The sequence below is a fragment of the Lepidochelys olivacea genome (genome assembly GCF_965140295.1).
Source record: "Lepidochelys olivacea isolate rLepOli2 genome assembly, chromosome: 5".
Lineage (NCBI taxonomy): Eukaryota > Metazoa > Chordata > Testudines > Cheloniidae > Lepidochelys > Lepidochelys olivacea.
In genome coordinates, this window is record NC_140415.1 from 132,686,114 (window position 1) to 132,713,099 (window position 26,986).

At 46.1% G+C, this 26,986-nt stretch overlaps 1 protein-coding gene and 1 long non-coding RNA gene across 2 annotated transcripts in view; one reads left to right on the plus strand and one right to left on the minus strand.

Moving 5' to 3' along the window:
• The first annotated feature begins 1,293 nt into the window (after positions 1-1,293).
• Positions 1,294-26,986, plus strand: part of LOC311521119 (uncharacterized protein) — a 61,706-nt gene continuing 36,013 nt past the window's right edge. Inside the window, exon 1 of the mRNA XM_084629249.1 lies at positions 1,294-1,335. The gene's annotated coding sequence lies outside the window, so the exon portion shown is untranslated. The remainder of the gene's footprint in view (positions 1,336-26,986) is intronic.
• LOC311521098 lies at positions 19,030-25,621 on the minus strand. The gene is made up of 2 exons (XR_014711790.1): positions 24,804-25,621; positions 19,030-20,097 (listed from the first exon to the last, which is right to left on the minus strand). It is a non-coding gene; the product is annotated as an uncharacterized lncRNA (long non-coding RNA).

Consider the following 26,986-nt stretch of genomic DNA (forward strand, 5'->3'; position numbering starts at 1 on the left):
CTTGATTTAGTTTAACTTGGTAACAAACTGAACTAAAGATTCTATATCCACACGAGGGGCTTGCAGGGACTTAACTAATCAGTTTAGAAATTGATTTATTTCAGTTGGTGCAATTTCAGCATGTAAACCGGGCCTCTGTTGCAACTCCAGACTAATTGCATCGACTTCAGTCCTAGTTGCTCAGTGTTCAGCATTTCTGAAAATCAAGTCATTTATTTAGTCTCCCAAAGCCATATTTAGCCCTAACTTTAGGCAGCCATTTTTGAAAATCAATTTTTGTTAATTTGAAGAAGTTTTTTCTTGTGCTTTTTCACTTTTCAGCCCCTGTAGTTAGAGCTATAAAGGTTAAAAAAACAATCCAGTAAATGTCCTCTGACCAGTTTAAAATGCAATGGGAAAACTCCCCACACAATAGTAAATGAGCCCATGCATCACCATTACAGAATTAGCAACCGTAGTTCTGAAAAAGGTCAAACAAAGAAAACTACTTTAATCATCTCCGATGGTTAATTTGTATTCCAAATAATGTTATTTCATCAATATCACCTGAATAATATTTGAAATCAAACTAATTTCAACAGATTTTACAGGAAGGAAGATTCCTTTGATACTTTGCCTTCCTTTTGTTTTCTCCAGATAAATTCTTTCTTCTGACCTGTATATAAAAAATTGTATACGTGACTTACACTATGTATCTTTAAAAAGTTTCCTTTAATCTTTTTATCATTATGCAAGGCATTAATGATATAAGAAGGTATTCCCCATGCTGAGAATGGAAATATCACTCATTTTATTCTTATTCTTATTTAACATTTATACTAAATCAACATCTATCGACCTTACACAGTTCAGGGCCATGTTTTGCTGGCTGCTATACACACACATAGTAAATTACGGTTCCTGCCCCAAAGATATTCCAGTTTAAAAGACTAGACATAGTGGGTGATTGAAACAAACTAGTGGATCAAGTTTTCTTTGAAGCTATAAAAAAACAAAATCAAACATTGCCATTTATTTTAGTATCTTCCCAACTCTAATTGGATGTGATTTCATTTACAGAATTATTTTTGTAAAATCACTATATTTAAAGGCTGGAAATCTTTAAATAAAGATTCAGTTTAAATCTTTTAAATCAATTTAAAGCAATTTTTCTTTTCAATAATCATGTCCCAGAATGAAACAGTTTCTTGTTTTCAAAGGGTGTTTCAGTTTGCAAGGTTTGGACTATGGGTGTCTATGCAAGTTATTTCCACAAGAGCAAAGGACAAATGCTTATAGACCTGACAGATCCTTCTCAGGCAAACTGGATTACAGCACATGCGGAGACCTGTAAAAGTAAGATGATATTTTTTTTAAGCTTGATTCTAAGGGCCTCCTTTGCGGGGCTCACCTTGCAATGTCTTCTGCTCACAGTCCAAGCTTCACACACCCAACATGACAGGGCACACAGAGTAGATTGTACAGATCTTCATAACGTGATTTCCCTTCTTTTTTCTTGGTATTTCACTGCTGTTCAAAGCAGCAAAGTTCACAATGTTGACATTTAAGAGGTCATCATTAGGCTTCGGTAGAAACAGCCTCAGCGGTGAAAGGAGGTAGTTCCCACTTCAGTTATTATTTCAGGATGTCTGCAGACTCAGGGAGTCAGCACTGCATCAGTTTCTACTTGGTTCATGTTTCCAAGGTTATCTTTGCTACTACAAGGACTAGAGTTGATTTTTAAAACTAAAGCTTAGATTTTTGAGTACAAGATGGGAACTCTCTCCCAAAAATACCAGCTTGTTAAGCCACCATGAGTCACTTCAGTTCAGTCCCTGAATAATACTTAGCACTTTTACAGAGCATTATGTCTTTTAAAAAATGTACAGATATTAATGCAGGTTTACAACATCTGAGTTAGATAAATATTCTAGCCCCATTTTCCAGATGGTTAAAAACAGAGACCCAGAAAAGATCAGTGGCCGAGTCAAGTATTCCTGGCTTCTGGTCTGGTGCTCATTGACCTCCCTGTAGATACCTGTACTCAAAAATGGAGCCATACAAAAATATACAGATGTTGCCTTTCAGGGAAAGGTAATGGGGAGAAACGAGGCAGAGTAAATTCAAAGACATGGGCTTTGACAGGTCTCAGTGGGAAAGGTAGGAAAAAGCACTACAGCGTGCGCCCATATAGGAGCCAATTGAGCACAGTACTTAGGCATGTGGCTAATTTTGGGGGGAGGGATAGCTCAGTGGTTTGAGCTTTGGCGTGCTAAACCCAGAGTTGTGAGTTCAATCCTTGAGGGGGTGATCTGGGGAAAAATTGGGGATTTGTCCTGCTTTGAGCAGGGGGTTGGACTAGATGACCTCCTGAGGTCCCTGGCATTCTATGATTCTATGAATTTTAAGCACTTTGATTTCAGTGGGATTGCTCACATACTTAAAGTTAAGCATCTGGTCAGGTACCTAGCTGATTCTGATTTGGGGCCTAATGAATGAACAGGGAGATGGGAGTTGGGGGGAGGGATAGCTCAGTGGTTTGAGCTTTGGCCTGCTAAACCCAGGGTTGTGAGTTCAATCCTTGAGGGGACCATTTTGGGATCTGGGCCAAAAATTGGGAATTGCTCCTGCTTTGAGCAGGGGGTTGGACTAGATGACCTCCTGAGGTCCCTTCCAACTCTGATATTCTATGATTCTATGAAAGAAATGATTCCAAAATTATCAACCTGCTTTTCCTGGTATGGGATGCCATTTATCTCCTACCAAAGAGTGGGGTAGTGGATGTCCCAGTGAAATTGAACAGCATTTGTAAAGTTGAAGCTTTAGATTAAAAACCAAATATGCCTCTGGAAGAAGTCCATCCAAGTGCCAATACATGGTGTGTTAAATCTATAGCAGCCAGACAGCTGGAAATGAAAGATGTAGGAATCATAGAATCATAGAATATCAGAGTTGGAAGGGACCTCAGGAGGTCATCTAGTCCAACCCCCTGCTCAAAGCAGGACCAATCCCCAATTTTTGGCCCAGATCCCTAAATGGCCCCCTCAAGGATTGAACTCACAACCCGCTTTTCCTGGTATGGGATGCCATTTATCTCCTACCAAAGATGGGGGTAGCGGATGTCCCAGTGAAATTGAACGGCATTTGTAAAGTTGAAGCTTTAGTTTAAAAACCAAATATGCCTCTGGAGGGGTGCACTTTGCTCATGCATCTCAATGGGGGTTTCTGAAATGGATGCATAGCCTCGTAGTTCTCAACGTGAATTTAGCTTCATAGTGCCCCGTGAGGAGCGTTGTTGTAGCTGGGAGACAAGGTGGGTGACATTAGGGTGATATTAGGGAGACAAGGTGGGTGAGGTGACATCATCTTCAGGTAAGAAAAGCTCTGTGTAGCTTGAAAGCTTGTCCCTTTTGCCAACAGATGTTGGTCCAATAAGAGATTGCCTCATCCACCTTGACTCTGTGAGGTAGGGAAGTATTGTTCCCATTTTACAGAAGGGGTCTGAGGCACAGCAAAATTAAGTGATATACTCAAGGTGCCACAAAACATCACAACTTCCTGAGAAGTGAACCCACTGATGGGCTCCTAAGTGATGCAGGTGCAGTTGAAAATCCCATCCCAGATCCCCAGAGTCTCTGTCCTGTGCTTTTAACAAGGCCAGACCATCCCTCAAATGTTACTTGGTTAAATAAATTAATCTTTCTTGCAGTTTGCTGTGGAAGCCAGCATCTCAGTCTCAGGGGGGAGGGACTACCTTATATCTGTCTCCTATGACGACTTTAGCTGTCTTAGGATCAGCAAAGGTGGGCTCTAGCTGTAGCAGGTTCTAGGCCTGCTCATGGGGAGAAGTGGCCTTTGGGAAGGGAGGCCCTTAAAAGAGATGAGAGCAAATGGAAAGATAGGTTGCATTGGGTGTGGATTATCACTAGAAGAGACTGCAATGGTCTCCATGGAGACTGATAACTCTATGCCTGTGCACTCATTTCAGGATGTGTTTTCAGTAATTAAGGAACTAACATTTTGTTTTGATGTGCATTTGTATTTATTTAGCAATGTTTATCCCTTAATATCCCTAATTTGCTTTCATTAGCAAAGCAATTTGCTACCCGTTACTCAAACGGTGCTCGTCTGTTTCAGCTCCAGATGCATTCCGCACCAAAGAACAGGCTGCCGTGCAAATCCCCAAAATGCCAAATGTTGGTGTGAACAGTGTGGCCTTGGAGACAGGCTGACACACATGCCACTCCACAGTCCTGCTGCAGATAGTTTCCTGGGGTGGGCTGAAACAGCGAGACACTTGATGTCCTTGGTAGGCAGCGAATTTGTCACTTCAACAAAGCAGTAAAAAAGAAACCACCATGAAGAAAAGAATTGCAAAACGATATGCCATGCTCAGCAGGGGCAAAATGTGCCACTGTCCTTTTCAATCATTCGGATGAGAGACTCGCTTCAATTTACATAAGTCTCCTTCTCTTTGTCACTCAGAATCGCCTTGGGGAGTAACTGGCAAGCAGATCTACTGAGGTTTTTTTGTCCCAGAGGGACCCATGGTACATCCCTAGAGCTTGAGAAGTTTCCCTGACTGAAAGCGCAGAGCATGCTCTCCTCTAGTCAGGCAGCTTCGTAACTGACAAGCAGGGGAAATGGGAAAATGTAATCTACCTGGGTGGAGCAGCTGTGGTGTGTAAGGAGGTGGGGTGCGTTTGCAGAGGGCATTGTGGGAGGTAGGGCTCTGGGTGCAGAATGCAGATCTGAGAGAGGCAGGTTGCAGCTTACAGCCCACTCTGGGTTCCGTGTGGTGTGATGCTGGAATACAAATAATAGAATTGTTCAGTGCAAGCTCTCATTGCTTTAACATGAAGAGTGGCACACTAACTAAGCATGCGTAGGAACTGGAATACTGTGAACTTGTGGTGACTCCTGTCCATCTCCAGATAGTAGACCATCTGCAATCAGGTATAGTGCCCCTTTAAGAATGGAGGGAGCCAGAGGGCCCCATTCCAGGGAGTCAGATTGAACACAAACTCAGGAAATGGCCAGGCAGTAAAAGAGAGGGAACAGTCTCGGGGAATGAGGAGTGGGATGAGGTACAGGGGGAAACCCTAGGACATTGTTCCTTTAAGGGCCCTGTAGGGTGGGGCAGGGCTCCTTTTCTTCCAGCCAATGAGGAGGAGACTGTGGAGGAGGGCAATATATAGACAGCCTTCTCCCTCAAGTCAGAACCAGGGAGACACTGACAGGAGAAAGAAGCCAGGGGCAGAGGGCTGATTTCCAACCAGAAAGGGCAAGGACTGGTGGCCTCAGGTGGAACAGACCCCCAAAGGAAGAGTTCTGCATGTGTGACAGGGCATTGTACTGACCACACGTTTCCCTCCCTCTTGACTGTTCTGGGGATTAGCTCTGGGCAGCCAATGCCCCTTCCTGTGGTTGCACTCCACCACGCTCTGTCTCTTTCGACCTGCAGACCCCTCTTGCTTCAGGGACTGCAGCCTCCTCTTCATGACTCGGCCCTCTAGACAGGTCACTCCCCATTCTGGGGGACAAGAGCCCTTCTGCACGACCTGTCTCGGCCATCTTTTCCAGCGCTGCCCTGATGGTGCCACTTCCCCAGTGGCTGGTAGGGGAACTCAGGCCTGCCTCTACTCCAGGTTCCAGTCCAAGGATCCTGTATCTGGCAATCATGGTCCACATTAGCTCAGACCCTGCTGCTTCTTCTCTGGGCTTCATCCTACAGCTGTTGGTCATCGTCCCCGCACAACCTCCCCCCTTCCCCCGGGATGTCCCAGCTCAAACTCCCTACTCCCAGCCTACTTCCATGCAGTCCCTCTCTATTGCCAGCTTCCTGGCTGTATAAGCCCAGCCAGCTCCTCCCTCAGCTGGACTTCATCAGCAAATAAGGCCTTAGCACTCCCTGGCTTTCCTCCAGGTTCAGCCTTTAAGTTAACTGGCCTAATTCTCCCCCTTCAGGCACCCCATCACAATGTGGCAGGAGAATGAGGGCTGAGTGTGAACTTCAGTGTTATCTTTACAGACTTATCTGGGGGACTCCGTGCTGCTTGTTTGAACCATTTTGTTATTATGGACTCTGGGGGTTGTCTGAACCTTTTGTGTTACTAACCCAGATGCCGGGGGCGGGGGGGGTGCTGTTAGCCACAAGGGAGACTGGGTGGCAGACAAGAGGGGGCTAACAATGGCAGTGTGCCTGCAAAGCAACCTCTGGCCACGGGGGGTGCTCTGGAATCGATCACCGCTATACACCGGGTACGTAATGTGGAATTCTACTGATTTTTCTTCCTAGAGCGAAATAGATAGCAAATCCGCCAAAGAGCAGCATTATCTAACAGCAGCTTGAATGTGACTCTTCAGCTCAGGAGAAACTAAGGGAGATTAAAACACGAGTTCTCAGTAGCCTTATAAACACAGAGAAGCCCGTTCTCCCTGAATGGGCATGCTTAACTCTTGCTGCATCTGTGAAGGGAGGGAAAAACAGGCCACATTCTCCTCCCAACTTTGTTTTAGGCCTGCCGATCATGAAAATGTATAGCGACACTGGAATGTTCATAGCTGATGATGTAACCTCTTCACATCAACAAGGAAATGACTAAAGGAGGGAATGCATTCTCTAAAAAGCTTGCAATGAAGGCTTGAGATCTCAGGTTAATGTGGTTTTCTTGATTGAACTGTTTGGGGCAAATTCTTTTGAATTGACTGACAGGGAAGTAGATTCAGTAACCTTTCAGGGTCTGCTTCAGACTCACAGGCATAAAGTTAGGCATACGCTTAATTACCTCACTGAATGAGGAGGGCCTCACAACGTGAGTTTTACAGAATCATGCTTCAGTTTAGAGCTTTACTCTGAAGTTCCCATTCCAGACTGATGAGTTTTGGGAATAATTTGCACTCTGTAGACCATGGTGTTATAAGCATTAAATCCACCACAATATTATTCTGCACAACACAGACATACATATGCACATATTTCAAACCATCAGTGAACAAAGTAGCAAATGACATCATCAAAGCTTGTTTCTGTTGCACCTCGGATATTAATCTACAAGCTACTTATAATATAATCCTTCCCCTTCATGTGCATTTGTATTTATTTAGCAATGTTTATCCCTTAATAATACCCTTTATTTGCTTTAGTTAGCAAAGAAATTTGCTACCCATTACTCAAATGGTGCTTGTCTGTTTCACCTCCAAATGCACTTCCGCACCAAAGAATAGGCTGCCGTGCAAATCCCCAAAATACCAAATGCTGGTGTGAACAGTGTGGCTGTGGAGACAGGTTGAAAATGTTTGAAATTCAACCAAATGTTTCATAGACATTTCACAAATTTTGTCAAAAGAAAGGGTTAACATTTTAACCAAAAGTTTTGACCAAGTTCTCAACTGTTCGGAATGTTTTAGCTGTTTGGAAAATGTGTTTTGTCCCTGTGAAAATGTTTACTAAAGAAATTTGGTTTTGTATTCATTAACATTTTCCTTCAAACTTTTTGGGATTTTTTTTAAAAAAAGAAAAACCACAAAACTGATTTTTTTTTCAGTTTTTGGCTAAAATTTTCTAATTTATAGTTGCGAAAAACCAGGGGGCAGGAATCAGCTTTTGGACTCAATTATTCAATTTTTTCATGAAAACCTGAAAACAAATAAAAATGGACATTTTCTAATGGAAATTTCTGAAAGTCTCTTTCATCAGAAATGTCTGGAACAGAAAGTTTCAACTAGCTGTACCCAGTGCATAAACGTTAAGTAACCCAACCCCTTTTTAAATTGATCTGTTCTGGAAAATTCAGTTTTTGTTGAAGGAAACAAGTGCCTTTTTAAAAGGAATGGAAGGTGATTCAGTGGAACTTACACAGCACAAAATCCCTGTAAGTATATGAGGCATTTTAGGCCATAAAGACAGCAGATGGTGTTCTCACACAATCCGTGCTCATGAGAGGAAAGGAGAGGGATAGAGAAAACAATCTCAGTTCATATGGCCTGATGTAAATCAATGGTTTTATGTCTTTGCCTCTGCTTTCTAGTGATGCACTTCACTGGAATCAAATTATAAGTATCTTGAATCAGTAAGCAGTGAAGGCTATAAAAGGTCTTGTATATGTCTGACCACAATGAAATGGCAAAGCCATGTCAGAGGGAAAGTCACCTCTTCAACAGATTTGTTTAATAAAAATATCATCAACAGTTCTTCAACTGGCAAGAAATTTATCTTAATTGGTGCATCAAAAATCTGCTCTCATGCAGAATGACAAGAGATGCACCAATGAAATCAAACAGAATTGTATTTCTATAACTTGTCACTGAAAAGGGTTCAAGTTTGGTTAAGAGTGACATTCTTGCCAACACAGCCCTAGAAAGCAAGCAAATACCAAGTTATATGAGGACTCATAACTTTGCCCTATAATGCCCAGGCAGCACGTTTCCATGGGCAGTGATAGCCTTCACAATGTCATGATGCCTCCACAATGTCACAATGTCAATGTCACCATGTCAAGTTACTTCTGCCATCCAGCAGACAGGAAAATATACTGCATGCATTGTGTTCACGTGCCTGGATGGATGAGCTATTGGTTAGAATCATAGAATCTCAGGGTTGGAAGGGACCTCAGGAGGTCATCTAGTCCAACCCCCTGCTCAAAGCAGGAACAATCCCCAACTAAATCATCCCAGCCAGGGCTTTGTCAAGCCTGACCTTAAAAACCTCAAACGAAGGAGATTCCACCACCTCCCTAGGTAACGCATTCCAGTGCTTCATCACCCTCCTAGTGAAAAAGTTTTTCCTACTATCCAACCTAAACCTCCCCCACTGCAACTTGAGACCATTGCACCTTGTTATGTCATCTGCTACCACTGAGAACAGTCGAGAGCCATCCTCTTTGGAACCCCCTTTCAGGTAGTTGAAAGCAGCTATCAAATCCCCCCTCATTCTTCTCTTCCGCAGACTAAACAATCCCAGCTCCCTCAGCCTCTCCTCATAAGTCATATGTTCCAGTCCCCTAATCATTTTTGTTGCCCTCCGCTGGACGCTTTCCAATTTTTCCACATCCTTCTTGTAGTGTGGGGCCCAAAACTAGACACAGTACTCCAGATGAGGCCTCACCAATGTCGAATAGAGGGGAACGATCATGTCCCTCGATCTGCCCCTACTTATACATCCCAAAATGCCATTGACTCATATCCAGCTTCTCATCCACTGTAACCCCTAGGTCCTTTTCTGCAGAACTGCTGCCGAGCCATTCAGTCCCTACTCTGTAGCGGTGCATGGGATTCTTCCGTCCTAAGTGCAGGACTCTGCACTTGTCCTTGTTGAACCTCATCAGATTTCTTTTGGCCCAATCCTCTAATTTGTCTAGGGCCCTCTGTAGCCTATCCCAACCCTCCAGTGAATCTACCTCTCCTCCCAGTTTAGTGTCATCTGCAAACTTGCTGAGGGTGCAATCCACACCATCCTCCAGATCGTTAATGAAGATACTGAACAAAACTGGCCCGAGGACCGACCCTTGGGGCACTCCGCTTGATACGGGCTGCCAACTAGACACGGAGCCATTGATCACTACCCGTCAAGCCCAACAATCTAGCCAGCTTTCTATCCACCTTATAGTCCATTCATCCAGTCCATACTTCTTTAACTTGCTGGCAAGAAAACTGTGGGAGACCGTGTCAAAAGCTTTGCTAAAGTCATGGAATAACACGTCCACTCCTTTCCCCTCATCCACAGAGTCAGTTATCTCATCATAGAAGGCAATTAGATTAGTCAGGCATGACTTGCCCTTGGTGAATCCATGCTGACTGTTCCTGATCACTTTCTTCTCCTCTAAGTGCTTCAGAATTGATTCCTTGAGGACCTGCTCCATGATATTTCCAGGGACTGAGGTGAGGCTGACTGGCCTGTAGTTCCCAGGATCCTCCTTCTTCCCTTTTTTAAAGATGGGCACTACATTAGCCTTTTTCCAGTCATCCGGGACCTCCCCCGATTGCCATGAGTTAGGGTGTTAGCCTGTGATTTGACTTCCCTGCTTTGCCTCTGACTCTCTGTGTGATCTTGGGCAAGTCACTTAGCTTCTGTGTGCCTCCGTTCCCCACCTGTGCCATGGGATAATCGCACTTCCCTACTTCAGCAGGGGTGTTGTGAGGATAAATACATTAGAGATTGGGAGGTACTCAGATACTGTGGTGATGGGGCCTGTACAATAGGGTTGCCAATTCTGACTGAAGCTATTCCAGGAGATTTTTGTTCCCCAACATGATGTAATGTCATTTTCTTAAAATAGCCTATTAAAATCTCCTGGATTGCTTTCAGTAGTCACCGGGAGATGGATGCTGATTCCAGAAGACTACAGGCCAATCCTAGAGCGTTGGCAACCCTATTGTACAAGTTCCTAAAATAAGGTACACATATAACGCAAAACCGCAACTACAGCCCCAGCTACAGCTGCAGACGTGCAGGGTTGACCTGAGCACAGGTTAAGAGTGTGGTGTGGTAATGGGGGAAGCCTCAGCTCATCATTCATGTTCTGTATTATGTTGTGAGTATCAGAAATGGGCCGGAACAAATCCCAGCAGTCTGAATTCTGGGGAGCTTTGGATCTGGTTCCAGGTCGGGATCTGAATTTTGTTGCTAGAACCCTTTTCTACATTGGGCCCAAACAAGGACCCCCCCAGCCTGGCCTTCTGTCCCCAGATGCCATGGTTTAAATGCACTGCTAATGAATGCAAGCTTGGAGTACACCCAGGCCAGTGGGTAGAATACAGCAGAAACTGGTGTCACTGAATTCTTAATTCCCAGTGCATGCAGGAAGGAATTACGTGTGGCAGGGAGCCAGCTGAAGGTCCCACCCTGAGGGGATACCTACAGATCTTCCATGAAAAATCTGCTTTTAATATGGTCACAGATAGGGTTGTAGCTGGAATTTGTTTCCCTTCTGTGAGCTGGTGACAAAATGTCTGTCTCCCTGTGTTCATAGGCTCTGCTCAAGCACTTCCAGACCAGTAAGGAAGCTCTCCAGATTCTAGGGTGTTCTTTTAGGGTGTCTCTCCTGCAATGTTTGTGAAGATTTCAGCTTGTGGGGAAACACTTGACCATTTTTATTATTGCTGCTGTGGCTGCTATTGTTCTAGTGGTCATCAGAACAAGCAGCAATCCAATGTGCCACCAACATTTTAATAAAGGGGTCCCCAAAATTCGTCCCTGGAGCCTGTCTTCTAAGTGTATGCGCAACGTGCTTGAGCTTGAGGAGAGGAGGGGTGAGCAACTGAGGACTCTCTCCATTTGTTTTCCCATTACAACCACAGTACTTTCTCATTCCCCTGGACAAAGAGGAGGAACCATCATGTATTGAAAACCACATCATGTGGACGTTGCTGGAAAGATTTATACTTTGATCCTGGAAATATGTACTGACTACTTAGCATGGTGCTCAGCTTATGCAATAAGACATGCACTGAGATAAAGAGGTTGCAAGAGATCCTAGCATTGCCCTCTGCTGGGACAATTCCCAAGATTTGGTGCAACCTGGAACTCTTGGGAAGTATATTTAGGAGCTAAAGGATGAATACTTTCTGCCGTGCATGATTTAGCAGCATCTGCAGGGCAGGTGAACATCATTATCAAGGAAATCACCGCAGATCTTCTTCCATTTAGGGACAACATTTTAACAAGGGGCTCCATGTGTACCCCAAAAGCCCCTTCCAGGGTTTTCATGGCTTTTGCACTGTGAGATGCTCCAAAAATGAAGGCCAAGGTTTTCAAAAGTGACTAGCCATTTAATTTTTAGCTGCCCCATTTAAGATTTTCAGCAGGTGTTGAGCGCCTGCCTTCTGAAAGTCAGACCTTATAACATGTCTCAAGTCAGGCATCTCAACACTGAGGCACCTTGCTTTTGAAAATCTTGGCTTTGTCTTTTGGGGGAATCATGGTCGCTATGGGAAGGCATGGTGTCCAGTCTATACTTTGGAGCCAGTTCAGGCAACACCTTCAACTCACTCACTTTTCTTTCCAAATGTTTGGAGACTATGGAAGGTAAAGCTAGCTAGAAGGCAGCCTGGTCCTGGTGAGTGATTGCCACGTTGTGTTTTTTGCTTTCCAAGTATATTCAGTTTCACAGAGGAAGATTTTTAAGAGGCCTCCCAGGGTTGAAATTTCTGTCAGCACTTTTGACATACTGTTTTAGATGGGCAGAATTCAGCAATAAAACTGGCAGTAGGATTCCTGCGGGTGGAAGAGAAGTCAGCATCTGTCTTTCCTAGTTTGCTCTTCTCAATGCGGTTCTGCACAGGATCTCTTCTTTTTCTTGGTTGTTCTAGAAGGCTCTCAAGCAAGTAATAGGTAAAGCTTCAGTGACTCAGAACTGCCTCTTTAAGCTGATTCTTGAACAAGTCATTTTCTTCTTACAGCTGAGTCAGAATTTTTCTGGCCTCGACAGTCTGACCAAAATGTCCATGGTGCTGACATGTTAGATTTGTTGTTAAAAAAAAAACTCTTTATCATCCAAGCAGTTGCCGTGGAAATGCTAATGTTTTCCTTTGCTATTTAATAGTTTTCTTGTTGTGAGCTTTGCTCTTCTCCACAGCAGAGGTGGCGTGGTGGAGACTTGGATGGATTCTTGTCATCCAGTCCTACCTCTAGGAGTCAGTATGTGGAAGGGGGAGATTCTTCCAAAGCACTGAACATTGGCTTAACTCTGCACCCATCAAAATCAATGGGGATTTTCACACTGACTCATCATACCAGTTTTGCTGTTTTTATTAGTATATGCACAAACGATCACGTTCCTCTTTGCCCGATCCTTATATGGTGTCTTGTTCCTCAGTAACTATTCTCTTCCTTCATTCTCTCAAAAATCCTCTAATAAAAACATGAACACCGAAAGATGATCGCTTTGAACTCCCAATGTAGCATCCCCCCTTTGGCTGCAGACCATTCTGAAACCCTGTATGTTCTCCTTCCTTCCTTCTGCCCATTGACGGTCCCAGAGGTGCAGAGATGCTGGAGCCGATTCCTCATGCTGCGGCCAGATCTGAAGGGAAACCTGTCTCGAGCTCAGCTTGCCAATGTGACAGATGCATTTGGCCACAAGGTAAAATAACGACTGAGAACAAGCACCAAGTCCATCTCTTGCTCTTTGTGAAGCTGTCTCTGGTACGAGGCTGCCCAAATTCTAGTGTGAACTTTGGGACTTCACCCTGTTCACTTAGCTGGCAAAGGATGTGCACAGTAGGGACAAGTCAAGGAAGCAGACCTTACATTAGTGTAGTTCCTATTCACTATCCTCTCGCCTTTCCATTCACCCCCTTGCACTGTGCCCTTGAGCCAAATGGAGGAGGATTCTATTCCTTATGCAAAATCTTTGTACTTAGGTTTTGTACAGGGGACCAAGATTGGACCTTTAGGCCCCTGTTATGCATGAGGATCTGCTAGCAGGACCCCTGTGTGGAGTCCTATTGACCTCCATACAGATTAAAGATCCACGTGATAGGATCCTGGGGTCGGTCTGGGGCCTTGGGCCCTGATTCAGCAAGTCACATAAGTATGCGTTTAACTTTAAGCATGTATTGAAGTGCTTTGCTGAATCGGGGTCTTAATGAATAACATCAAGAAGAAGCGGACTATTATTTGAACCACTGCTAGTCCAGCAGGATCCCTCTCTGCATGACCTTCTGAAGAGGGCATGGCCCATCTACTCACAGCCAAGAAAGGAAGAGGCTTTAGGGTGGGATTTTCAAAAGTGTTAAAAAAAACATTTTTTTTAATTGACCAAGGGCTAGATGTTCTCAAGAGTAGCTTCTATAGAGAACAACGGGAGCTTCTGGTTACTGAGCACTTCTGGAAAACTAGCCATTTAATTGGGGAGTTGGGTGCTGGGCTTTTTTGAAAAATCAAGCCCCAGAAATCCAGTTAAACGATCCAAACAAAAGCAGTATGCAAAATTTGCTAGCTGGTTGAGAAGATAACATTTCCTGCTGGTTTGCATTTCTCCTTAGTGCTGATTCATTTCATCTAGATATATTACAAGTGAAACAAAGCTTTAATTGCAACCACCATTTTGGAGTTTGGGGGTACTTTTAGTTTACATTGTTAAAAAGAAAGATTTGTCTCTGTAACACTTCCTCTTCATTGTTCTGCTGCTAATAAGGCGGCAAGCTTTATATTTCACGACAATAAATTGAAATCCTTATCCCCCCGTGTGTTTTTAATAGCGTTTTGGAAACCAATCCACTTTTTAATTGGAGTCTCAGGAATTCATAATTGCTTCCTTGTCAGTGGAGCCAAGCAGCCGTCTTTTTCTAGAGAGAAAGAAAAGATCCATGATAGTGAGTGGCCTGGGGCTGCTGTACGAAGAAGAAAATGGGTGGAGTTTCACAGGCGCCATTTCCGATGAAGTCGTGATCTACTGCTCAGCTTCTGAGTCATCTCCAAGAGCAGCACTGCAGAGAAATGAATTGAATTTCTCGGGGATGAGATCTTTGGAAAGGGTCAGATCTGTATTTTCATGGGATATGTAACACGATGGCTGCCACCCAAACCTCCCCTGTGGCCTGGGCTGCCTTTGCAGTGCCCTGCCCCTGCTTTCCCCTTCTTCAGGGTTCTTGAGACCATGCTTCATGCACTCTTGCTCACCACTCTCAATCTGATTTCTTTATTAACAGAAAGTTCCAAACAAGCGCAAACAGAAATAAATCTACCACCCAGCCTGAAGCTGGGCACAGCCCTTCCTGCTATCTGAACAGTCAGCTCTCCCTGCAGCTACACTCTGCAGTTCTCCTTCCAGCTCTGCCCTCACTGATTTCCCCTGACCCTTTATAGCTCAGGAGGAGCCCTGTCCCCTTAACTGGCTCAACTGAGAACACCTGTTCTGGCACAGAGGCGCTGCACTTGTTTCAGTCACAGGAGGCCAGAGGTCTTGTTTAGGTGAACCAGAACATAAGAACAGCCATACTGGGTCAGACCAAAGGTCCATCTAGCCCAGTATCCTGTCTTCCGACAGTGGCCAGTGCCAGGGGCCCCCGAGGGAATGAACAGAACAGGTAGTCATCAAGTGATCCGTCCTCTGTCACCCATTCCCAGCTTCTGGCAAACAGAAGCTAGGGACACCATTCTTGCCCATCTTGGCTAATAGCCGTTGATGGACCTGTCCTCCATGAACTTATCTAGTTCTTTTTTGAACCCTGTTATAATCTTGGCCTTCACAACATCCCCTGGCAAAGAGTTCCACAGGTTGACTGTGCGTTGTATGAAAAAATACTTCCTTTTGTTTGTTTTAAACCTGCTGTTATTAATTTCATTTGGTGACCCCTAGTTCTTGTGTTATGAGAAGGAGTAAAGAACACTTCCTTATTTACTTTCCCCACACCTGTCATAATTTTATAGATCTCTGTCATATCCCCACCTTAGTCGACTCTTTTCCAAGCTGAAAAGTCCCAGTCTTATTAATCTCTCCTCATACAGAAGCCATTGCATACCCCTAATCATTTTTGTTGCCCTTTTCTGAATCTTTTCCAATTCCAATACATGTATATCTTTTTTTAGATGGGGCAACCACATCTGCACGCAGTATTCAAGATGTGGGTCTACCATGGCTTTATATAGAGGCAATATGATATTTTCTGTCCTATTATCTATCCCTTTCTTAACGATTCCCAACATTCAGTTTGCTTTGTTGACTGCCGCTGCACATTGAGTGGATGTTTTCAGAGAACTATCCACAATGACTCCGAGATCTCCTTCTTGAGTGGAAACTGCTAATTTAGATCCCAGTGTTTTCCAATGTGCATTATTTTGCATTTATCAACATTGAATTTCATTTGCCATTTTGTTGCCCAGTTTTGAGTGATCCTTCTATAGCTCTTCGCAGTCTGCTTGGGACTTGACTATCTTGAGTAATTTTGTATCATCTGCCATATTTGCCAACTATATTTGTCATATATTGTTAAAATCAAGGCAGTGTTGCCTACTTCTTCTGAGCACTCCTTAGACTCAGGAGACCTCAGTTCTATTCTTGGCTCTGTCAAGGCCTGCTGGGTGACCTTGGGCAGGCCCTGCTTTGTGCCTCAGTTTCCCCATCTGTGAAATGGGGTTGATGATACTGCTCTCCTTTGTAAAGCACCTCTCCCCTCCTGCCCTAATCACATCCTCCAAGCCCCGCAGGGCTTCTTCTGCACAGAGCACTAGAAATGATCTCGGCCAGCGTTACCAGGTGCAATGGCTGAATGGTTAAGGTGCATGACTACATTCCCGAAAGTTGTGGGTGTATATCTCACTTGATCGCAAACTGAGAGGCCACTTCCAGTTCACCCAGCTGCAAACTGGGTACCTGATCCGTCGGGTTAGGGCAGACAAAGGTGGTCGGGTGTGGTGTTAGCCACTGCCCTCTGTGCCGTGGGCTATAAAACTTGTGTGCCTTGACTGTGTCAGCCCAATGAAGAACTTTGACTATTACCAGGGGATAATCTCTGGTTGTAGCATCTTTGGAAGTGCTACTGTAGACCAGATGCCATCATTTTAACTGCTGCCACTTGGCAAGAATGGGAAAGGGAATTTCTAGTATAGCCAGGACCTTAGCCACCAATGGGGTAGTTTTCTCATCAGCCTAAACAGGGTGCATGCTGAGCCAGGAAAGCTGATGGTCAAAATGTTTGCTGAAATGCCTCTATCCTTATGTGTCACAGCATGTCATTTATTATCATTTATATGGATGCCCCAACAAAGATTGGCCTGCGTTGTATGTGGCAGGGTATAAACACCTAGCGAAATAGTCTCTCTCCCAAAGAGCTTGAATCCTAAATGGACAAGATCAAGGATAGAAGGAGAAACAGAAGTGGAGTAACTTGCACCAGGTCAAACAGCAAAGCAAGGAACAAGAACCCAGGGCACAAGACTGGAAGTCAGGAAACCTATCTAATAAACCACACTGCCTCCCCTAGCTTTTCTGTTCGGCTACACGACATTAATGTAAGTCACAAGTTGGGAACAAACCCTTCTTGCTGCAAGTGCCCGGGAAATAGAATTTGTTGGCTTATTTCAGTGCTAAAGTTGTGTTGAAATGTTGCTGTGCTCAGAGCTCCCTTGGAAGCAGGATGCAGTGGCATGAGTTACATTTGGGTCTAAAAAAAAGGGAAGAAAAAGTTACACCTACATTTCTTAAAAAAATGGAGGCGGGAAGTTAGCTTATTTATGCACCTGTGTAAAGTGTCTTGATTGTCCATGGCACTAAGCAGCCAGCATCTGGCACTCACGGAAATGGCAGTGGGGGGTTCTGAGCACTTTTCAAAATCATTCCACTTATTTAGGTGCCCAATTGTGAACGTAGGGAAATCTTGGCCTTGTTACTCATCTAGCACCAGGGACTATGTATTGTTTCACAGACATGTAGGAAGACAAAGTCCCTGATCCAAGGAATTAGAGTGACTCAGAGACATTTGTATTTAGCTTAATGGGCTGCCTTTTGTGAGTGCATTGCATTAGCCAAGTTGGAACATGGTGCTGATTGAAATAGAACAAAATCCTCATTTAAAAAGAAAAAAAAAAAAAAGGAATAGCGTGTGCACCAGAATATGAACGGTGAGCCATCAAGCTAGAATGCTTTGTTATAATTTAATACCCACTTCTTGGTGCTTCCCAGCATTAGTTAACACATTTAACATGGTGCTTTTAAATTACAGTAGCTGCATTTTCACTAAGGAAGGGAGCATTTGGTTTAAATTTGGTCCTAATACCCCCTCCTGTGGCCAAAGGGACATGTGCATGTAAATATATAACATAACTATGGCAACAATGGAAAACACTATTTTAAAGATATTGTGACCAAGAGGATGTAGCCCTTATTGGTACTACTCTCTGTAAATTTCAGTTTGTTAGGGGAAATCAAACAAGAGCTGGCTTCTGTCCAAATGGCTGTGGTGTTCTTACAGAAAAATAAAGAGATTACTCTTGTTCCATGCCTAAAGCTCTGACCAGCTTACATTAAGTACATATTTTTGCCTCCCGTAACTCTATAGCTTCTCTTCTTGAGTCCAACACCTGCTTTGTATCTCCATAGTTCAATCACAACTTCTTGTGACCTCTTCAAACTTTCCATATAAATAAATCTGACTGGGGATGCATGTTTTTTAAGAAAATCAGTTGTAATTCAGCAAAACTGTGAGTTATTTTGCATATGTCTTTGGGTCCACATCCTCTCTCACTGATTCCAGTCGGAATGATGGGGCCAGTCTTTTCCGCATTGGTGTCGGTGGGAGTATTTGCTCTTTGATGTTGGCGAGGAAAGGATCAGGCACTATGTGTGAGTGTCTGTTACCTTGTCTCAGCTCGTAACTTAGAAAGGAGGTAAGGGTCATTCTGTAGGTAATAACAAATAGAGAGATACCTTATTATTGTTTATACTGTGGTAGGGCCTGCAGGCCAGACCCCATTGTGTGCTGAGTCATCCCACTTATTTCTGAGCCTGTTTATGCCTGATGAGTCATCCCTGAACCAGAGATTGTGATGAGCAGGGATCCTAGTTTTCCGTGATAAAAAAACACAAATGATCAGATGAAAAAACATACAAAGCCACGTTTTTCCACAATTAAAACGAAACACTGACCTTTAGTTTCTCTAGCCACACCACAGATAGGTATCAGCGGAACACAATGTTTTACTGAGATGTTTACCATTTTTGAGCGGACACTGCCCCGAGCCCTGCCCATTCTTCTGATGGTCCAGTCTGGCTCCAGTCCCAATTAGATCGGAAAATTAGGGTTCCACTGTATATGTTTTTATTTTTTTGCAAAATGTAAAAACTAAAGAGTCTTTGTAAAAAAGCAAATTCCGTGTTTTTCCATGGCAAACAGATTTCTAGGATCTCTGGTGAGAGTCCTCAGAGGCATTTACCTGCTGGGCTTGTAATAGGCCCCATGTCATTCAGTCAGGGTTTTGCCAAGCCATAGGCAAGGACTCATCCAGGGGATCCAAAGGCAGGTATGTTGCCGGCACCCAGTGCCGAGAGGCTGAACAACAGCTGGAGTGGTTCGTTACCCGGTGTGCTGCACCCAATAATCACAACGGGGTGGAGAAGCAGAAAAGTTTATTTGAAGCTTCAAAAAGGTACAGGGAGAATAAAATCTCAAATCCTGCACAACAGAGCAGGAAGTTACACAGGCTTTTATACATCCTTTTTCCCAGCATACTTATCCAATAGCAAGCTGCTCCAAGTATCCATATAGCCAGCCAATCCAGTTCCCAGCTAGTTCCCTGATTCTCTGTATCATTTGTTAAACTATACATAAAGCTGCTTTATTCAGCATTGTTCTTCCATATCTCCCCTGTTTGGCCTTGCTTAGTTTCAGGCAGTCTGACTCTGCAACATACTGTTGCAGATTCTCAGCATAACTGCTGTGTGTGCCTCCAGGCGGGGGGGCCAAGGACACTTGGGCCTAGCACGCAGAGCTGCTGCGAGTGCCTCCAGGCGGGGGGGGGGGGGGGCAAGGACACAGGGGCCTAGTGCGAGGGGGCTTCATCGACACTTGTGGTCTTCCATCCCCTCGAGTTACCTAGTGGCCATGCCCCAGTGTTCCCAACAACTCCCCCCTTTGAGAACACTCAACAGCCTTGGCTCTGAGTTTTCTCACTTGGGCTACTTATTTCTTTACAATAGGACTTTGCATAAGCACTTTGTGATAGCCCTGAAGAGAATGACTTATTAACTTTTGCAAAAGGGCCCTGACACATGATACTGCACAGCATAATACCAGTAATACAAGCAGTACAGGAAAGAGAAGTTTCAATAGCAGGCTAAATAAACCACCAAGCCAAGACGACAAACCCCAGCCCGCTATTTGTGTCTTTTAAACAGTAGCTTTAGCCCGAGATCGTCACTAGATGAGGAGTCAGCAGGTTGGACGGTCCACTGTTCTGCTGACGAGGGGGCAGGTACTGCCTTCAGACGAGAGTGATGGATCCAGTTCTTGTGTCCCTCGATCTTTGCCGCTGTATGGGAGATCAGCAGGACGGTATAGGGTCCTTTCCACTTTTCCTGGAGAGGCTCGTCTTTCCAGGTGCGAACAAGCACAGAGTCACCGGGCTGTAAGGAGTGGACGGGAGAGTCCAAGGGGAGAGGCTGGGAATCCTTGGTATACCTGTGAAGAGACAAGAGAACAGCAGACAGGGAACACATATACTGAGACAAAAAAACATTACCCAACTCCCATTCCCCTGACAGAACCGGGGTGCCATTCATGGGCCATGCCCTTCCAAACATAATTTCAAAGGGACTGAGCCCTAATCTACCCTTTGGGAGAACGCGGGTACGGAGTAGGACGAGGGGCAAAGCATCAGGCCATCGCAGTGAGGCTTCTTGGCACACTTTTGAGAGATGCCGTTTAAGGGTCTGATTGGTACGCTCCACTACCCCACTGGCTTGCGGTCTCCAGGGCGTATGGAGTTTCCAGGGGATCTGTAAGGCATGTGAGATGCTTTGAATGATTTTTGACGTGAAGTGTGTCCCGTTGTCAGATTCCATCCACAGGGGGAGTCCAAAGCGAGGAATGATCTCCTTAACAAACTTGAGGGCCACTGTCCTGGCAGTGCAGTTACGGCATGGGAAGGCTTCTGGCCATCCGCTGAACCGATCCACTATAACAAGGAGATATTTGAACCCTTGGGTCCGGGGAAACTCGGTAAAGTCTATTTGCCTCACTTGTCCGGGGCCCGGAGTGGGTTCTAGGGCAGCTGGTGGCACAGGATGTCCCGGTCGGGGGTTATTTTTTTTGGCAGACTAAGCAGTCCGCTTGTACCTGGGCAGCCAGGGGTCGGAGTCCGGAAGTGATAAAGTATTTTCCCATTAGCTGGATAAGTGCTTCCCTGCCAGCATGAGTGGTTTGATGTAGTTTCTGCAGCACCGGCCGGATTAGGCCCTTTGGTAAGAGGACCTTCCCTTCTGGGGAATGGAGCCATCCCTCCTTTTCCCAGAGACTGAGTTTGTCGGTTAGCTGTCTCTCCTCCCCAGAGTACTGAGGGGTTGGAAGCTCCCCTACTGATGGGATAAGGGCATGCATATGGGCGTTCTCAGCCTGAGGGGATGGCAGGGTGGCAGCATGCTTAGCCTCTCTGTCTGCCCGGGCGTTACCTCTGGCCACATCTTGATCCTCCCTTTGATGGGCTTTACAGTGTACCACCGCCACTTCCGAGGGGAGTTGTACGGCTTCTAGGAGCCGGAGGATTTGGGGCCCGTACTTGACTGGGGAGCCTTGGGCTGTCAGCATTCCCCTTTGCTTCCATAGGCCAGCATGAACATGCAGCACCCCAAAAGCATACTTTGAATCAGTAAAAATGTTGACCCGCTTTCCTTTTGACAGTTCAAGTGCACGGGTCAGGGCTATTAGTTCGGCAAGCTGGGCAGAGGTCCCAGCAGGCAAACCTTCAGCTTCCACAGTGTCATGGAGGGTCACAACAGCATAACCCGCCCTCCTTTGCCCATCTATTACAGTACTGCTACCATCAGTGTACCACTCATAACCTGCATTTGGGAGGGGTGCATCCTTTAAATCCGGACGGCTGGAGTACTGGACATCTATGATCTCTAAACAGTCATGTTTCTGTTCCTCTGTTTCTGGCAAGAGAGTGGCTGGGTTAAGGGAGGGGCAAGGCTGTAGGGTGACTTCAGAGTTCTCTAACAGCTTAGCCTGGTACCGAGCAATCCGAGCCTGGGTGAGCCAGAGCCCTCCCTTTGCATCCAATAAGGCTCGGACCATATGGGGAGTATAGATTTGCATAACCCCTCCCAATGTTAGCTTCTCGGCTTCCTCAAGCACTAGGGCAGTAGCTGCGACCGCCCGTAAACATGCCGGCCAACCCTTTGCAACCTGATCCAATTGCTTAGAAAAATAAGCCACAGGACGCTTCCATGCTCCTAACAGCTGTGTGAGCACTCCTAGGGCCATCCCCCTTCGTTCATGTGCATACAACTGAAACGGCTTAGAGAGATCCGGCAGGCCCAGAGCCGGGGCTTCCATCAATTTTCTTTTCAGGATTTTAAATGCCCTGTCAGCCTCTGGGGTCCAATAGAAGGGGTCATGATCTGCTCCTTTTACACAGTCGTACAGGGGTTTAGCCCACAGTCCAAACTCTGGGATCCATATTCTGCAAAAGCCTGCCATACCCAGAAATGCCCTGAGCCGCTTACGGTTACTTGGGGTAGGAACTTGACAGATAGCTTCCTTTCTTTCGCTTGAAAGCTGACGCTCCCCTTGCCGTATGTGAAACCCGAGATACCGTACCTCTGGGAGGGCAATTTGAGCCTTACTCCGTGCTACACGATATCCCCGAAGTCCAATAAAATTCAGGAGGCTCACGGTGGCTTTAAGACAGGGTTTTTGGCCCACAGTGGCAATTAACAAATCATCTACATACTGCAGAAGGAGAGCCTCCTCATTATCCCACTCCTGTAGGTCCCTGGCCAGAGCCTGGCCAAAAAGGGTGGGAGAGTTTTTAAATCCCTGGGCCAACACTGTCCAGCAAAGTTGCTTTTTAACCCTTTTTCGGTCCTCCCACTCGAAGGAGAAGATCTCCTGTGATGGGGTGGCAACTGGGATGGTAAAGAAAGCATCTTTCAGATCAAGGACTGAAAAATGGGTATACTGTCCCCCTATAGAAGCCAATAAGGTGTACGGGTTAGGGACAAGAGGGTGCAGAGTCTTAACCCGTTCATTGACTGCCCTTAGGTCCTGTACCAGCCGATACGTGCCATCAGGCTTCTGTACGGGTAGAATGGGAGTGTTCCAGGCTGACTGACATTCCCGGAGAATACCATACATTAGGAATCGATCTATAGTTTCCTGTAAACCTTCTCTGGCTTCCCTCTTGATTGGATACTGTTTTACTTGCACTGGGCCTTTCCCTGGTATGAGCTGAATAGTAATAGGGGTCTGGTGGGTGGCCTTTCCTGGAATCCCTGATGCCCACACGAGGGGGTACACCTGGTTTTCCCACGGGCTCCATTCTGGGGCTTGCATGGCTGAGGGCTCAACTGCAAGGGTCATGATCCAGGCATTCTCAGGGGGTAAGGTAAGGGTTATTTCGTCCTCAGTAAAATGCAGGGTGGCACCGAGGCGACAAAGTAGATCCCGTCCCAGCAGAGGGGTTGGACACTCAGGGAGGTATACCAGCTTGTGGGATATAGTCCTGTCTCCCAAAGCACATTCCGCTGGGGCATACACTGGGCACTTGGTGTCCCTGCCTGTGGCTCCCACCACAGTAAGGGAATCTGCTACTGGCAACTGAAGAGGCTGATTTACGGCAGTTCGGGCCACTCCAGAGTCCACTAAAAAATCTATTTCTGAGCTTCCCACCCGCATCTTTACTCGGGGTTCCGGGGGTAGGGTGGTCCGTCTCCCCTGACACCCCTATTCCTGCTCCACCATCGCCATCATAGGGGCACCCCCCTTTTCTTTCCTCTTTGGGCACTCATTTTTCCAGTGTCCCTCCTGTCGACACAGGGCACACTGGTTGCGACCCAGTCGTCTCTCCTGCAGGCCCGGACGGTCGCGTCCACGGCCCCTTCCTCCCCGGCCACTTCTCTTAGTGCCGGCCTGTACCGCTGTTACCATCAATCTCACTTGCTTTCTCTCCTTCTCTGTCTCTCTCAGACTATAAGCTCGGTTTGCAGTCTCTAAAATTTGTGCCATGGTCATACCCATTAAATCCTCCTTTTTCTGTAACTTTCTCTTAATATCAGGGGATGCTCTGCTCGTAAAAATTCCCTTAATAATTGACTCAGTTGCCTGATCATCGGGGTCTGCATTAGTGTTCTGTCGAATGGTGTCCCGAATACGCTGTAGAAAGGCCCCTGGGCTTTCTTTTAAATCCTGCATTACTTCATATGGCTTTGCCCAATTATTATGTCGGACAGCCGAGTGACGGAGTCCATGCAAAAGCAACTCCTTATAGGAGGTAAGGCGGGTCATATCCCCATGATCATTTGGATCCCACCTGGGGTCTGCTCGGGGGACTTGTGCATCCGGGTCAGGGACATTAATACGATCCCGGTCGTACCGTCTCTGTGCCTCCTCCCTTGCCTTGGACACAACCTGTTGTCTTTCAACCTCAGACAATAGGGTTCGCAGGAGGACGTTACAATCATCCCAGTCCGGCTTGTGACTACTGAGGCACCCCTCAAAGACTGATATAAACCTGCTTGGGTTGGTGGAAAACTCTCCTGCCTGTGCTTTGAAAGCAGCCAAATCCACAGGATTAAAGGGCACATGAGTATAAACCTGCATAGTTGTGGCAGGACGCCTGTCTGATCCAGACCGGGCGACTTTAGTTTCAGTGATTAAGGGGTATAGGCCAACCATTGGGGACTTACAAGGTGTGGGTGTAGGGGCCGAAGGGGACACCGGCTCTGCCATTACAGTGGGGGTGGGGGTCTGGGGACTAACATTAGCTGCTACCAAATCAGTTGGAGTCAGATTACAGCGCTGTAAAATATCTGGTCGAGTACATAAAGTCAGAAACAAATGCGCATACATATGTTCATTCCATTTCCTTGTTCTCTGACAGAACAGGAGTAACTGAAGGATCGTGTTGTAATTAATTGACCCTCCTGGTGGCCACCACTCCTGGTCCTCTAGTTGATATTGAGGCCAGTCAACTGTACAGAATCGTTTTAATTGGCTCTTAGTCATCGGATCCGCACCAAATACCTTCCAGTTTGCTAGAATGCACTCTAGGGGCGTACACCGTGCCCTAACCTCTGAGCTCTGTCCCTGTCCCATACCTACAGGGTAACTCTGGGCGTCCCCAGGTTCCAACAGAGCATATAATCCGGATTTTAAAAGGATCCTACCTGATCCAAGGAACCGGTTCTTCACCGTGGTCCACAACAGCTTCTCCACTATATGAGTGCGTTGCACCATTGTGCCCTCTGGGGTCGATCAAATCGCGTCTCCTCCGAGGCCCCCGATGAACTCACCGGTGCGCGCTGGGCGTCGGTTCTCGCCGCAATCCTCGACCTCCAGGAGGGGTCCGGGCAAGGCTAAATTGCAGCCTCGTCGCCCACCCAGGGACGCCAAAAGCTGTTGCCGGCACCCAGTGCCGAGAGGCTGAACAACAGCTGGAGTGGTTCGTTACCCGGTGTGCTGCACCCAATAATCACAACGGGGTGGAGAAGCAGAAAAGTTTATTTGAAGCTTCAAAAAGGTACAGGGAGAATAAAATCTCAAATCCTGCACAACAGAGCAGGAAGTTACACAGGCTTTTATACATCCTTTTTCCCAGCATACTTATCCAATAGCAAGCTGCTCCAAGTATCCATATAGCCAGCCAATCCAGTTCCCAGCTAGTTCCCTGATTCTCTGTATCATTTGTTAAACTATACATAAAGCTGCTTTATTCAGCATTGTTCTTCCATATCTCCCCTGTTTGGCCTTGCTTAGTTTCAGGCAGTCTGACTCTGCAACATACTGTTGCAGATTCTCAGCATAACTGCTGTGTGTGCCTCCAGGCGGGGGGGCCAAGGACACTTGGGCCTAGCACGCAGAGCTGCTGCGAGTGCCTCCAGGCGGGGGGGGGGGGCAAGGACACAGGGGCCTAGTGCGAGGGGGCTTCATCGACACTTGTGGTCTTCCATCCCCTCGAGTTACCTAGTGGCCATGCCCCAGTGTTCCCAACAGGTATATAGGCTCCCAAGGGAAGCTGCAGTCTCTCCAGGTGCTGACTGGGTGGCCTGGCCTGGCTGGCTGAGTTCTTCTTTGTGGGAGATGGACGGTATAATGGAGAATACTGAAAGTTGAAGGAGATAGCAGAGGAGAAGCCTGGTCCACAAGTTAGGAAAAAGAACCGGGGGGGGGGGGGTGGGGGGCGGAGTGACAGAGCTCAAAGAAGAAACAACAGGCCAAAAGACAGAAAAGAGTAAAGAAAAAAAATGTAAATGCAATCATCATAAAATCACTAGTTAAGGATGTGGAGATAGAGGATAGAAACCCTCTGAAAGTGGCTGAGTGGATTAAAAAAGTGCTGGAGACCTAGAAAGAGCTTTGAGTGTAACAACAACAAACAAGTGGGGAAACAATAAAGATTAAATTATTAGGAAAACTGAAAGTAAACTGCCAACTGCCTAAGTATCCAACCAAGACAAAAGAAGTTGTATAGGGGGTTACAATCCACATGACTAAAGATAAAGGCATAGGGGTGATGTGCTACTACTCTGTGCTAAGCAGCTAATTTAGCAAAAGGCAGGGGGAGGGGGGAAAGCTACCAACACCTGTGCTAATTGCATTTAAGGGAGAAACCCTTCCGAATAGGGTAACAATAGTATACCACATTTTTTGGACAAAACCATATGTCCCATCCCCGGTGACTTGCTACAGATGCCGAAGGTTTAGACGTGTGGTGAATATATGAAAGGGAAGATCAGATGCTGAAATGTGGAGGGGAGCCCGCCTATGACAATTATTTGGATGGGACACAATTGAAGTGTAGCACCTGTGGAGGAAAGCACAGTGCGCATGTGGGGGATGGATAGCTGCAAAGCAAACACCGGAGAAACAAAAAACCAGTTAAAGCAGCAGAAAAGTACCTACCTATTAGCAGCTTAGCAGTACATTGAGGATGGAGGTACCTCCCTACCCTGGCTACCCCTGGAGTGTGTCCCAGTATACTAAACCAGCGCTGATTATTACTGCCAACAGCCAGTATTCTTTTGCCTTTGATTGGGGAAGGGCACCAGACGAAGATGCCCTCTCTCCCCTTACTATTCAGCTTGGCACTTGAATTCTTTGCCACAAAGTCCAGGCATCCCTCTGGAAAATGGGTCAGTGCACCAATGTCTAGGCCAGAGGGGGGCAAATTGCAGCCCGCGGGCCACATCCGGTCCGCAGGACCCTTCCCTCTGGCTCCTGAGCTCCTGCCAGGGTGCAGGGTCAGGACAGGCTTGCAGAGGAGCCAGCCCAACTCCTCGACAGACTGCTGAGCGGGGCGGAGCCTAACCCCTGGCCCCTCCCCTTCTGCTCCCCTCCTTCCCTGCCTCTC